This window comes from Magallana gigas, chromosome 5 (assembly GCF_963853765.1).
Source record: "Magallana gigas chromosome 5, xbMagGiga1.1, whole genome shotgun sequence".
In the NCBI taxonomy this organism is placed as follows: Eukaryota; Metazoa; Mollusca; class Bivalvia; order Ostreida; family Ostreidae; genus Magallana; species Magallana gigas.
The window spans coordinates 49,765,741-49,781,893 of NC_088857.1; the positions used below are offsets into that span (position 1 = coordinate 49,765,741).

At 34.5% G+C, this 16,153-nt stretch overlaps 1 long non-coding RNA gene across 1 annotated transcript in view; it reads right to left on the reverse strand.

The window, feature by feature from the left end:
• The window catches only part of LOC105341915 (uncharacterized), a 45,387-nt gene that overhangs the window by 16,482 nt on the left and 12,752 nt on the right, over positions 1–16,153 (reverse strand). The window lies entirely within an intron of this gene.

Sequence of the window (16,153 nt, forward strand, 5' to 3'; positions counted from 1 at the left end):
AAGTACTGGATGACTCCGGGGGTCCTGCTTAATACCCATTGTTTTACAATCCGACTGGTGTAAGGGAAACAACGAAACGAGTGCGTTCCCATTGAAACCACTTTAATTCATAAGTACATGACCTGCCCAACAAGTCACTACTGTCATCAAAGGAAGCAATCTCCTGCAACATTTATTTACCGACGTTTGTTTTGTACTTGTATCTGGGTGGGACAGACCAAACACATGATTAAGATTTCTATTGTTTGTTTGTTTTTTCTTCCAATTTATAGATAATTTTTATGTTCCTAGAAATAAAATACAAATTTTTGTAATCATTACTGTTGCACACTTTCACTCATTACCTTATCATTGATCTCGATTTCCAGTTTAACATGTATCATGATAAAGTGTTCTGACATAAGCTTAACTTTTTTTTTATATTTCTACAGTCAATATTTGAATTAACTGAGGGTCTTAAACTACTATTTTTTACTTCCCTTTGTAGGTTGTACAACTAACTTTCCGAACATCAGTGGCACCACTGAATAATTTAATGATAAAATTTAATGATAGATGATAAATGTATAAATCTTTGTTGATGCTACCAAAGAATCAATTTTACAGTATAGGACATTTATTGTTGCAGTTTAATGATTTCTAGTGTATGTGTATAGATCCTAGTTTACTGCACATTACTGGGGATAAAACCACTTCACCTTGGCCTAGTGGTATGACACCGATTCACAAACGGAGGACAAGGATAATATTGGTTGACGGTACAATAAGAAATTCATAGAAATGGCTGTAGTGGCAAAAGTTGGAAGTTAGAGGAGACGTCAACTCAGAGGACCATTGTGGGTTGACCTTCCGTACCGTGTGCATGTTGCGCCATCACATGTCAGAAACTTACCGGTGTATAGTTTACAATGTCCCATCCACCTACTTTTCGTGTTATTTTACCTCCCGTCTGTAACTTGCAATTTCACTGTGTAAAGTCAAGACAAGAGTCATAGCCGCTGGTTTCGCATTTTACTTCTGATTCTCATGTACCTAACATATGGGGCCTACATATTGCATATCAATTTCAACAAGAGACACCCCTCTAACTAAAGATAATCATTAAAAATCATTTCATGAATTCTAGCAACACTCATAAGCCTTGAAGTACGGCAACTCTCAATTTTACAAAAATATTGACGGCTACTTTATCCGAAACTGTCCCTTGCTACCTTACGTTGAAGGCAAGATAATTTGTTCCCACAGAAAGCCATAATTCTAGCGCGTAGTAGTGGTTGAGGGCAAAATGAGACATTCACAAAGAGGTCAGATAGTGTTGAAGTAGCTGAAGGCAAGATGTGAATTTTACACATAGTTCCATAAATAGCCCGATACCTTATTAGCAAAGTATGGCCCAGTGGTAGAGGGTGCTGGCACACACAAAAAAACGCACATACGTTTGTACATGAAGAATTGCCTTCCTTTTGCGCAAAGCCCTAATCAATAACAACGACAGTTGAAGTAACGTTACATACTTTAGTTTAAAATAATAACGACAATTGAAGTAACTTAACACACTTTATTAAGTAATTTAAGTAAACTTAAAACACAGATACAATCCAGCGGGGTTTGTATTTATTCTACCATGGCAGCAACGCCTATAAATCAACAAATAAAATAATTTCCTTTAGATTATAATCATTGTGTATTAGCAAATACGAGTACAACATACATGTATGTACTTACTTGTACAGCATATATACGTACTTGTACAACATAAAAACCTTCTTGTACAATATATATATATAAGTACTTGAACAACGTACATTTGTTCTTGTGTAACATATAAACGTACATGTACATTTAGATGATTGAAATTTGTCAAATAACAAAATTTCAGATATGCGAGCTGTTTAATGCATATTAATGTTTTCAAAGTTCCTACCCTTTTAATTCAAGTATTATAAAGAATACTTGAAGTTGAGAAACATTTGGAATATTTATAGATCCTCTAATTAATTAAAGATTTACAGATGGTGACCTGTCGAGTCAAGTTCTGTTGTACAAGTTCAGAAGGTCAATCCACTTCACAGGAAAAACGGTTCCAATTGATTTCTAGCACCAAAGAGCAATATAAATATATCATGGGTTTAATTGTGCTAATAACTGCTTCGTGGAAAAGTAGCGACAATAAAGAAAGTCCGACATTTCGTCTGCATTTGGCGGTTTATGGGGGACATTTTACGGGTATGTATTACAAGCCTTTATAGTTAATAGTTTGCTGATATTAATCTGATTGTGAGTAGCACTGCAATCAACTTTTGCTCTCTTTGAAGTGTACGAAAGTATGTCAACGACTTCTCCGATTGATAAGACATTACTCAGGTATTGACCTAGAAAGCGGCGCGCCATCTGTGCACGCTGCACTCTTAGCGGGCCATGATAGGAAAGCATTATATGATGCTTTTTAGGTGCATGACTACTCTTTAGGTTGATACAAAACATTGTATAGATTTCTCACAGCTGTGTCCTGATTTTGTATTTCTACATTTATTCAAGTTCCCCAACTTATATTTTTTAATTAGGAAATTTTACATGATACAACTGATCGGAATATGTCATTACTAAAAATGAACTGAAAAGGTTGGGTTTTTGGGACGCAAATCAAAATGAAGATGTTTTTACATCTATAAATTGTATTAAAGATTCAAACAACTTTACTTCCAAAATGTTTATTACCTATTACTATATATTCTATAACCAATGTCATGTGATCAACGTCCTCCCCCTTAATTACACCATGGAGTGATTGTGTTTTTAATAAAACTTAATGACTAATCCAAGCATATCATACGTACAAATGTACGTAAAAAAATAATTTGGCATGCGTTGGGGTGGCGGATTCAATCTCTGGCAAAACTCTGTCATCAGAATGTGCCCTACATTCAGCACCATTTTATCCTCCTTTTATGTCTCCTCCTACTATTTTTCTATGTCATAAAATAGCATGTTTACCTGTACAACCCCTATCAAATAAGAACAAAAGTTTTCTAATCTGTTATATTTGCACTATACTATGGAATATTTAAAATTCGTGGGGCCAATTTTCGTGGATGGCTGAAATAATACAGGTTCATGGGGACGTGATTTCGTGTAGTATCGTATACCTACAAGGAAAATATGACTTTATAACCCTTATTTATAAATTGTGGAGGATGTTAATTCGTGAATGAGAGTTACCCATGAATTCTACGAAGACTGAGCCACCACGAAATTTAATTATTCCACAGTATCTGAGAATTTTCATCAATTCAGTATTATGTACATTATGTACATGCATCAACTGAAATACCTTAACAATCACGCTGTCTTCTGCTATGTTAACTTTTCAATTAAAAATATGTTCCTTACCCTAGCTCTCAGAATTCCCTGATCCATGTCTATGAATGCTGGACATAAGATCTATTGGTCTTTGATATGTGTTTGGTGATTGGTCTTTCATATGTGTTTAAAGACATTATATAAGTGAAAGATCTTTATTATGGTGTAACAAAACATTTCATCAATCATAATTGGTTCGGTTCACTGAAATGTGATACTATTTTTTGCTCATATTTTATTTGCTTCTAAACTATCCTTTATTGAAGCTTTAGAATATGCTTTACTTAGGTGTCCAAGCTTCTACAAGACAAGTATAAAAGTTGGAGAAGTTTTCTATGTTTATAAAAACTCGATATGTTGCTAGACATAAAAATCCAATTATCCCAATAATAAGGTCCAATGTTTCCATCAAAAGACCGAATCTAAAGTCGCATAACGCCAAATGAAAATCTATGTAAGGCTTTTATATATTATATAAAATTATGAACATTATACATCAAGTAACTATCAATATAAATGGCCTAATATATTCAGAGTCAAGGATGATCAATTAATTAAACGGCACTGGTTCAAGTCATAGATCGTTAGATCGTCACGTGTTTTTATATTGTGCCAAGACAAGACAGCGGAAATTAGTCTTCCGCCATGGCACTTCCTGTGTAAATGCAGCGTATAAAGCCCGTATTATCTGTTTATCGAGCTGACCATCCTCTCAATTCGTAAAAGCCATCCCCCATTCTAATTACTATACTTGCGTAAAATTTGTAGAATGTGTACAATGAAGTATTGTACGTACCAGCATTGAAACGAAATTTTACGTCAGCAAATTATTTCGGTATATGTAAATATATATTTCAGAAATTGTGTCACTGGGATTATATTTCTCGGTAATGATGACTAGCCTTGATCTTGTTGTATAGGTATTTGGTATCAGGTACCTAATTACGTACATATATATCATTATGTACGCAAACTGTCCTCAAGTCGTTAATGTATAGAATAACTCAGGTATTCATAGTTTTCCTCCTGTACTGGGTTGAATAAGGCAGTAGATTTTAGCTTCTCTGGCAGAAAAAGGAAATATCGACTGATGAAGATAAAAATGAAAAAAAAAAAGTTTGTAACGTTGCTGACTGATGTGAAAGTGTTGTCACCTTTTTATTTTCGCTGTAAAAGCATGCGTTCCCAATTCTATTCCAGTAAAATCTCAGTATTTCATAATCTTTTAATTCTTATAAACGGTTAACATGTAGGTATTTTCTTTACACGTTAATGTGTTTGGCGTGTTTAGAGATCTAAAAATTCCTGTTCAAAGTGATGTACACGAATATCACAAACTCAACGACCATTAGATAGACCAAACAGGAGACTCAATGAGGAAATCGTGTCCTTTCTATTTGAGACCTAGCCGAACTTTTTTCCTCTTTTTGTCATGCAAGCTTAATGCATACGTTTCCGTGATATCAACTGATCGATTATTTCCATGTTTCCATCAATGAAGTTAATCTTTTCTAGTGGTCACTGTTGGGTGGGATAATGTTTTAAGGTGACTGGGGTCTCACGGTACATTTACACTTACCTTTTAACCTTGTGATTCATAAACCGAATCAAACAAGAGAGAATGTTTTGCACGAGTCGACGTGTATCTTAGATTATTAGCAAAACACCTTATGCATAGGCTTCGAAAGCAAATTGAAAGTAGGTGGCGAGAGAGAGAGAGAGAGAGAGAGAGAGAGAGAGAGAGAGAGAGAGAGATTTAAGATTTATCCGAAATCTTGAAAAGCAGCAAAATTTAAAAGTAGTTTTGGAAATTAATGCCCAGCTCTTATTGGGTAAATTTTTTTCGGATTCAAACACTTAGTGGGAAATTTGAATGATTAATTGATTGATTCATTCAATATATATAAAGGTTCCGACGCCTATGATATGGTTTATAGGCAAAATATAAATAAATGCACAATCGGATTAACAGAATTATAAAACCGCAAACATATAAGACGTAAAAGATACTTTTGCTACACATTTCAGATAAATAATTAGTGTCATACATTTAACTATTAGATGTCGTAGATATATGTTTGAAATGAGTATCGTTATTTAATGGGGAAAATCAATCGCATTATCACGGATATAATTATTAAAACCAAGCCTTTGTTACTCCCATCCTCCGGGACCCGCCGATTTCTAAGTTACAATGTGAGTAAATATTAATCTTCTTATTGCCATAATTAAATGTAATTCTGAATTATTTTTTTATAAGCCCTGAACCCTATCAATCACCGACTGACCGACATTCTAAGACTTGTCAAACCATTGAGCAAGTATGGAATTAACTGTAAAGCCTTGGAAATGTAATTCATTGTCAAAATGGAAATAATGAGACTTCCGGATGAGAACGAATTCCCCTTGCTTATTTTGTTATTAATCAGAGCGTTATTGCTGATTATTAAAATGTGTAGGTCTTTTTACGCATTCTGTGTAATAGAATGCGTTATACATATATAATTTCCTATACGTGAAGCAAATTTAAAGACGATAAAGATTTTGTCATAAAGACTGATTCACAAAACACGAATTTTTACATACATGTAATAAATCTGTAGATCATAAATCATAGACCAGTATGTGTTCTTTAATTCTGATTATTTTCACATTAAACTACTTTTTTCCCTGTAGTGGAATAGGAAAACCCGAGTGTAACCAAATAAGAGTCAACCTAGACATAATACCGAAGTGTTCGATTAGGCTGACAACAATATTTATTTCCATTCCTTGGGATGGTTGGTCGCAAAATACGTCGGGTTCGCGATGATTAATAGATTTTCATAGAATAGGACATGAAACATCAATTCCATAAAATTGGGGAAATAATTATGTGCCCGTGATGCTAGCATTATTTAAGCAGAATTTTCTGCGTTATTGTGCGCATTTTTCTCTGTGGTCAATTTGATTACTGGTATTTTAGTAATTTTCTTTTCTATTATTTTTTTTTAAGAATTCAACTTTTTAAATTCAAAATGACATCAAACGATTAATTATTTCATATTATTGAAATTTACAATAACTGTAACAAAGAACAATTAAAATTTGAATTCAATTTCAATGCATCATAACTGTTGACAGATACTATATTTTTAAGAAGAAAAAAATATTGACTAATGATTAAAAGAGAAAGAGAAAAACAGGTAAATGCAAATGATTTGTAGTCAGGAAAGACCAGATCAGATACGAAAGGATTTAATCAATTTGATAAAAATCAGATCTTCGATCCGCTTCTTATCTTTCTATTGTCGCCAAACGAGGGGATAGGGGATATGATTTCATCAGATACAAAGGGATTTGATCATTAAGCAAGCGATCAAAACCAGGTCATGGATATTTGAGACAGTACACCCAAGAGCTACCAGACATTTTAAGGGTGTTCATCGCTAGTAATGACATCTATGTATACGAATAATATATTTTCAGTTTTATCTAAAATATCTACCAAAATAAAAGATAACTTAATTACAAGTTTGGTTTTTTTTTTTTTTTTTATAAAAATCACTCTCAAATACCTGTAAATTTTTAATGTGATCGTTTAACCTGTAAAATGAATACCGTATTTAAAAAAAACATTGCACATTGAAAACACTGATAATATAGTCGTGTTAATAGCCCAGAACATCTAGTTAATGAAGCATATCATTATCAATTATATTGATAATGTTAATGATAACAGTGAACTCAAATCATTCAAATACTAGTATTTATTCTACACTCACAGAATGACACATGGAGTTGTATGTGCACTATTATTATACAAAACCATACACTATCTAAGGTACAATAAAGACAAAGGAGCAATAAAACAATTGAGCTATGAATGACGAACTTGTTCGTATAAGATCTATAACATCGCTATCTAGTTAAAAAATTTGAAATAAGTGACAATAAATCTAATTGTTACAGAAAAATTGGAAATTCGATATTTTCAGCACATTGGCTTCCGCTACCGCCGAGAAGCGATTTTTTAAAAAAGTAATTCAGATATATATGGATTGGTACCACGCTTCTCGGTTACTCAGTAGAGCCTTCATTCATCTTGGGGAATCGAGAGGACCAATTGTATTCTGTATACTGTGCCAATCCTCTAGAAATAGCAAAGAGAGGCTATGGACTACACATGATATATATGATGAATAATATATCGTTTCCTGTAAGAAGGGGGGTGCGAATTGTGCCATCATTAATTCTAGTATACATGTCTTTGAATTAAGTAACTGCATTTTCCTTTTTAGCTCACCTGAGCTGAAAGCTCAAGTGAGCTATTCTGATAGCATTTTGTCCGCGTCCGTCTGTCTGTCTGTCCGTAAACTTTTCACATTTTCAACATCTTCTCAAGAACTACTGGGCCAATTTCAACCAAACTTAGCATAAATCATCCTTAGGCAAAGGGGATTCAAAGTTGTGAAAATTAAGGGCCACACCCGTTTTCAAGGGGAGATAATTTGAAATTAATAAAAAATTTCGATATATTTTCCAAAAATGTTCTCAAGAACCAGAAAGCAAGGAAAGCTGAAACTTGTGTGGAAGCATCCTCAGGTAGTGTAGATTCAAAGTTGTGAAATTCATGACCACCGGGGGTAGGGTGGAGCCACAAGGGGGGGGGGGGGGTCGAAGTTTTACATACATGTAGGAATATATAGAGTAAATCTTTCAAAATCTTCTTCTCAGAAACTAATCAGCCAGGAAATCTGAAACTTGTGTGGAAGCATCCTCAGGTAGTGTAGATTCAAATTTGTGAAAATCATGACCCCTGGATGTAGGGTGGGGCCACAATGGGGGGTCGAAGTTTTACATAGGAATATATAGAGTAAATCTTTAAAAATCTTCTTCTCAGAACTAATCAGCCAGGAAAGCTGAAACTTGTGTGGAAGCATCCTCAGGTAGTGTAGATTCAAACTTGTGAAAATCATGACTCCTGGATTTAGGGTGGGGCCACAATGGGGGTAGAAGTTTTACATAGGAATATATAGAGTAAATCTTTAAAAATCTTCTTCTCAGAGACTAATCAGCCAGGAAAGCTGAAACTTGTGTGGAAGCATCCTTAGGTAGTTTAGATTCAAAGTTGTAAAAAATCATGACCCCTGGGGGTAGAGTAATATATATATATATATATATATATATAGAGAGAGAGAGAGAGAGAGAGAGAGAGAGAGAGAGAGAGAGAGAGAGTACATCTTTAAAAATCTTCTTCTCGGAAACTAATCAGCCAGATGGTTCTTTATAATTGTTAAGACTTTGGCTCCAGGACAATTCTTCGGCCTCACAAGAAGGTTCAGAGTTTGATGTAGCTTTATATCCCATTTATAAACAATTGTTAAGGATCTTTTTGAAAACTGCAATACTCAACATGTGATATGACTATAAAATCATCCTGTTAGAAAAGAGACTAATGATTATAAACATAAGAATAGCTAGGGGGAAAATGGATTTTATTTATACAGGTTCTACATGAATTATTGTACATTGTCCAGATTGTTTGTATTATGACTCCATTAAGCTGATTTTATCTTACCTATTGTTCCTCCGGTGAGCGATGTGGCCCATGGGCCTCTTGTTTGAGTATGCAGTAAATATATTTCTTATCTGGTATATTGGACTGGACCAGAACGTTTATGTTTATATATTGATAATGGTTTTTCCTTAGTGTTATTTTAGGGTTATTTCCCTTTGACCCGACCGGGCGTGGTATGCGCGTGCCGGGACTGTAGAGCCCGACCAGTCAGGGTGTATTCAGTCAGACTTTAACTTTCATAGATCAGATACTGACGTTCTTTGGGGGATCGGGGTTAAATTTCACAATCAAATCATATTAACGGTAACTATCACACTCCCTTGGGTTTTTATATGATACTGTTTCATACCTATTACGTTTAATGTTTATGTCTGCTACTTATTAAAGAATATAATTATTTTTGAACACTGAATACACTTGTTCTCCTTTTTTTCATGCCAATATACATATTTTTTTATTAAAGTTATAAGTTTGGTTGGTATGCCATAGTGGTCAAGTAGTTTCCATAAAAATTCAAAGTCTATAAAGTTGATATAGAGGGAGCTGTTCCATTCAATTGACTGTTCTATTATCAAGCGCAATGTGGCTTTTTGGTCATTGCACGATCTTTCCTTTCTGAACACTGCTTGTTGGTCTCGTAGATTCTTGTCCACTGTTGTTTTAATTCGATCTAGGATTATTCTGTTAAGGATCTTTCCTGGTACAGAGAGTAACATAATGCCTCGATAGTTTTTGCACTGGCTCAAATCTCCTTTTTTGGAAGTTTAATTATATATTCTTTTTTCCAGTCTTGTGGCAGTTCGTCCGTCTCCCATATTTTAGTAAGGAGGGGTAGCAGAATTCTAGCTGTTATTTGTGGGTCTGCTTTTAATGCCTCCGCTGGTATCAAGTCTGGACCTGGAGATTTTCCGTTTTTCAAAGTCTTAATGGCCTTAATAATTTCATTTATTGATGAAATGGAACAGTCTAGAGCAAGGTGGGTTCTGCGGGTCGAATTTCTGACATTGTGTCTGGTGCTGGACTGTTAAGTAGTTCCCTAAAATGTTCTGCCCATCTCTGTCTTTGTTCTTCCATTGTACCTAGGGTGTTACCATTTTTATCTTTTACAGGTTTTTCCGATTTTGATGACTTTCCTGATAGTTGTCATAAACTTCTCTCATGTTTCTTTGTTCTGAAATAGCTTCGGTTCTGATTGCCAGGTCTTCATAATACCGTCTTTTATCATCTTTTACAATTCTTTTCACCTCTCGATGTTTTGTTTTATTATCGGTCTCGTACTTTGCTTTTCTTGATCTTGTCTTTGCATTTAAACACTGCTCATGGATTTTCCGCCTTTCCTCTATTTTATCCAGTGTTTTCTAAGAAATCCATGGTTTGTTCTTCCTTTTTTTCTGCAGATTCCCACTTCACACACTGTATTTATCATTTCTTTAATATCTGTTCTGCTAATTTCAACTGTATAATCTTCTGTATGATGGTCCTGCAGAATAGATATTTGTTTTGCAATAAAAGCTTGAAGCTCTCTATGGTGTTGCCTTCTTTTAACTTCATTACATCATATTTCATTCTGCTATTATTTTGCATACATTTTTTGAGTCTAAGTTTGAGTTTTCCAACCACCAGGAAATGATCAGATGCAGCGTCTGCTCCCCTTATTGCTCTTACATCCAGTAGTGATCTTTAAACTTGGCACTGACCTATTTGGTTCTCTGTGCGATGATCGGGAGAAACCCATGTGGTTTTATGGATATTCTTATGTGGGAAGATTGTACCTCCAATGACCATTTTCATTTATCACTCCTTTGCCATGTAGTCCCATGATTCTTTGGTATTCTAGGTTGTCAGCACCCACTTTGGCAATTAAATCTCCCATCAAGAGTGTCATTTTCATTTCATTTCTATTTCTCATAGTTGTTTGTAGTATGGAACATGTATAAAACTCTTTTTTTCTTTTCCAAATCTGCATCGTTAGTTGGGGCATAGCACGTGATGACATTTAAATTTATTCTTTTATTTGAGGTTCTAAACTTAGCCCTTATTATTCTGGAATTTATTGGTTCCCATCTAATCAATGCTTTCTGTTTGTTTAGATAGCATAATTGCAACTCCCTCGGTATGCGGTGCATTTTTTCTTCATGTCCTGCATAAATAATAGTTTTACCCGAATTTATTTTCATTTTTCCAGCCTGTGTTCATCTTGTTTCACACAAGCCAACTATCTCAAGACTGTATCTTTCCATCTCCTCCGCTATGTTGGCTAGTTTTCCCGCCTCTTACATAGTTCTTACATTCCAACTACCAAATCTAATAGGTTCCCTAGTTCTGAGGCAGTTCCTCTGCTTAGCTTTCTTCTGACTTTCACTATGCAGCATCATACAGGGTTGGCTTTGAACTTGGATTCTCTGACTAATAACTTCTATTGTCTGTGTTTCTGTAATACTTGTTTAATGAAAGATGGTGATTGGCCCTTTGCTCAACTCCCTACCAGGAAGGCCAGAGATTTGTGTTCAAGGTTTTCTTCCTCTAGATTTATTGCCGACCAAAGCTGTTGAATTAAATTTACCCGGTTTAATTTCAGCTTCTTCTCTTAGATTAGATGCCAACCAAAGCTTACGACCCCCATATGACCGGCTATTTGCCCATAACTGGAGCATGATAAGTGCTAGGGCATGTCCACACGCCGGTGGGCCTACACACTGCATCTCTAGGGCCCTTGCTATAATACATTATACCACAGAAATTGTTAGCGTTCAAAATTAATAAATTGTCCACAAAAAGCAAACCATTGTCTGCAAAAAACCCACACGACGCCAACAAGAGTTGACAAGTCAAATTAGGATTGTCAACCTACGAATAAGTGCAGAATTGATACAAGTATATTAGAAACAAAATTATATCTGTTTCCTAAATTGTCTGCCAGCTCTACAAATTGGAATACTATATACACATATTATTTTATGTTTAAGAATTCTGGCAGAATATATATATACACACACACACACACACACACACACACACACACACACACACACACACACACCCATATGTCTTCTTGAAAACCCTTGGGCACAGCTAAAATATGGGAACTATGGAGTTTTATTAAGCTGAACGACTAAACTAGATGTATAAAAAAATCACATATCCTCAAACAATCAATCGAAACAATATTAATGTAATGTTTATTATCTTTAATAATTATCAATAAAGGTCCTGACTTCCGACCTGTGTACTATTCAAATATTCACACAGCAGTTTACTTCTGACATATGTGATATTTTTTACATCACAATCTCACAGCAGTTTAAATAAGACCCGTTAGAATAACTAATAGGCTAGTAAAATATAACACAAACAGTTAATTTATCATAAATATGAATTGTTATGAATTTCCGAATTGGAGAAGGTGATTACATTTCAAAACTGTCTAGTCGAATGTATCTTTGAATAGCATCTGAGTTCCAGCCACCCGTCTTTTGTATACAATTTTCTGGGAAACCTAGCTTTGCAGCATGTGTAGCTGCTCCAATCCGGAAGCTAAGACCCTTATATAAAGCTTGATTGAGACCAATGAATGAGATAGTGTTTGGGAGATTTTAGGTACAAAATTATATGTAACTGGTTTTCCTTCAATGAACTGGTAAAGAGGACCAGTTTGATGTCCAAATATTTGCGAATTTTCATACAAGGTGTGAACTGGACACGTAGTCTTCTCCTTTAGGACCTTCAACTGGATTTCTTTTGTTTGTTTTAAAATGTTTCATGACAATTAAGACTGCATTAAGTTAATTTGTATGGATGAGTTACTATGAAACGTCCTCTTGTTGAATCACCATGCTTGCTAGACTCTTTGACTTGACTACTAAATTCACCTAGACGCAGAAATGCATTGAAAAATAGACTTCAGAAGAATTTCCTGTTAATGGTTGCTATTGTTAGACACAATACCTTGTATCAATTTGTGTAATTTGGGACCTGTAATGGGAAGTCTTTACAGGAAGCAATATGAACGCAACCTTACATGACCTTTTTTGCCAGAAAAGTAGTAGATGGATCTGCTGTACCAAGCAGTTTCTGTACATAACTGATTGCTGACGTGTGATGCAATACTGTTAGGTGAGTATACATTGATGAACAAAGAGGAAATGGAATTACATAACAAAGTAGGAGATATATGTAGCGAGTTGAGAGATGGGTATGTCTCTAACAACAACACCCATGACCTTTTATATGCTGTCCTTGAGCTGTTTGAAAGTGACATAGACAAACGATTGAAATGATTAAGCTGGTTTTGGGAATTGGTGTCTGCAGACGGTTTAACTGAGGTGCTGACTGAAATGCTGCCTGAAATTGAAATCGAGAGAGGCAATTAGCTGTGACATTATGTTTACCCGGTAAATGTTTTGCCCAGAAATGTATGTTGCATTCTAAAGTCGCTAATACTAGACGACGCACTAATCTCATGATTATTTTATCTTTTGAGGATTGTTTGTTGATGATCTGAACAACAGCCATATTATGAGACATATCATCTCTGATACTGTTTCCCTGTGATTCTATGGCTAACACAATTGGAAAAAGCTCTTTGACTGCAATATGAAAACCTTTATGTGAAGGATCCCAATGAGAAGCAAACCACTCACATCCTAAAACTGCAGCAAATCCTAACGATCCAGCTGCATCAGGATCCGTTAGTTATGTTTATCAAAAACAGTATGATGTTTAAGAAGATCAGTGCGAGAGAAAAAAATCAGCATTCTAATGCTTATTGTTATGTTTTGATTTTTTAATGATTTAATGTTTGTTATTGTATTTTTTTATATTGAGGTGATTTATTTGATTAGAATATGAAAAGAGGGTTAATTTTGAAACTTTTATAGATTCTTTAACATACCTATGGTGAAATTATTGTTTTGCCAGCTCGTTTTCCTGTTATCACTGCATTTACTTAATTTACAAAGCAGCATATTTATTTTTCCGATCAAAAATGTTGCTGAAAATCATACGTCTTGGAAGGAAACTTGAGGTGTAGGGGACCTTCTTCCTCTAATCAATTAAATGATTTACTGGTAATTGGTCTGTATTTTTTGTTATCCCCCCTTCCCATCCCCGTTCTCAAATATGGTAAATTAAATTCAGTAGCGTTAACAATATATAAATAGTGCCTGTTTGGGAAGGTAAGAGTTGAAATTGATACCCCTCGAAAACCATTGTCAACCTCCGCTTCGCGTCGGTTGACAATGGTTTTCTCGGGGTGTCAATTTCAACTCTTACCCTCCTTAACAGGCACTGTTTACTTTATTATACTGAATGTCTTAATTTTAAAGAAAACTGATTTTATATTGGAAAGACGTATTCTATGGCGAACCGTACGCGCATTATTTACGCGCATTTTACAATTCGTTGAGTTACCCATTGCCAAGTGCGTTGATAACGCTGACGGTAATAGAACGGATAATTAACTGCGTCTAAACAAATCAAAGGACTATATTCGGTATGGTCAAATATCTGCCCCCAATTTTTAAATATTATCGTATAAAAATCAAATCTTTATAAATCGTAGTACAAAGGATGCCTTTCATTTTTATCTTGATTTTAGTCACCATAGCTCATTCGCTGTTTATCTATGACGTCACATAAATGACCGAATTCCCGCAAATTTGCAAACCAATGAAAATATTGACATTTTTTCTTTATATTTTGCATTCGGAATTATAGAGGGCAGGTCTGCTCAAGTACAAATTTAACATGTTTTTATTCATATAATTATACACATCATATTAAAAAATGGTACTTGAGCGAGCCTGCGCTCGATGTTTCCCAGTCGAAAAACCGTCGGAAAACACCCATATTTTGCTACAAACCATCAAATTTACAAAAGACTATCTTCATGACGTCATGTCTACATTATGACGTCGCTGTATTGAACACCTTTTACATACTTATTTTCAATTTGATTTCAATTATCTTCCACCTTATTTTTAAAGATCTATATAAAACTTTAATTTTGGGGTCAAAAAATGCATAATACCGCATTTGTCCTTTCAGTATCTAACATGAAAGTTTAATAAACCATCATACTATCAGCAAATTCGAAATTCAATTCGAGAATTTGTGATTTATTCATATTTTTTCAAAGTGCGTTTACTTGGTCCAAAATTTAACGCACTTTAAAAAAAAAATTTCAAAGTGCTTTGAATTGGTCCCAAATTTTCAAAGTGCGTAATTTTTTCAAAGTGCGTTGACACACACTTATGGATTGTTTAACGAAGATCTTTTTTTCAAAAAAAGTTAAATATCTAAACAAATATAATCCCCATTAAAAAAAACTTTTAGTTTCAATGCAAATTGTTTTTTTTTCTTTTTCTTCTTCTTCAAATTAACTGTTATTCAAAATTTCTACAGTGAGTCAAGATAGAATCGATACACATTCTTAATCCCATTCTTAATCCTAAGTCTTTAAATAACTGTGTTTTTTTTTAACTTAAGATTTATTAATTAGTACCCCCCCCCCCCTTTTGAACATCAATTCTGTACTTATTTTTTTCTCTCTCTTTTTCTATAATTTATTCTTAAAATTATGCATTGAACATGCATTTCCATATGGGAATGCATGTTAACTTCGTGCGACCAAACAGAAAAATGTAAACAATTTATCAAGAAATATTTATCTTCAAAATGCATTGTATAAACACTGAGGTTACCTTACAATGGAAAAGATTACTGCTTCTTTAAAAAAAATTTGGAACGGTCTGAGGAAAACATTAGTCGTTCATAAACAAAAGTGTCTCTTATTTTGCAACTCAATTATTGGCAGTTCTCATTGCTGCAGCATCTTTTTTTCTGATTTCTTTAAATGCAACAAATTTGTCAATGATACAGAAGCAATTGTTACAATGGAACTTGGGCTTTTACCAACCAGTCTATTAAAATGGAGATTGCCCAACGATCCAAAGTCTAAACAATACGCCAATATGACACAACGCTCACATGTGCAGTAATGCATGTCTCTTTACTTATTCTACAATAACGAATTATTTAAACATTAAAAAGCTTTTTTGTGATTCATGCGGGATATGAAGGGTAGCGTCATTGCAGGAAAAAATACATAATAACGCGGGTTATGTAAAGTTTTTCCTGTTAATGGTTGCTATTGTTAGACACAATACCTTGTATCAATTTGTGTAATTTGGGACCTGTAATGGGAAGTCTTTACAGGAAGCAATATGAACGCAA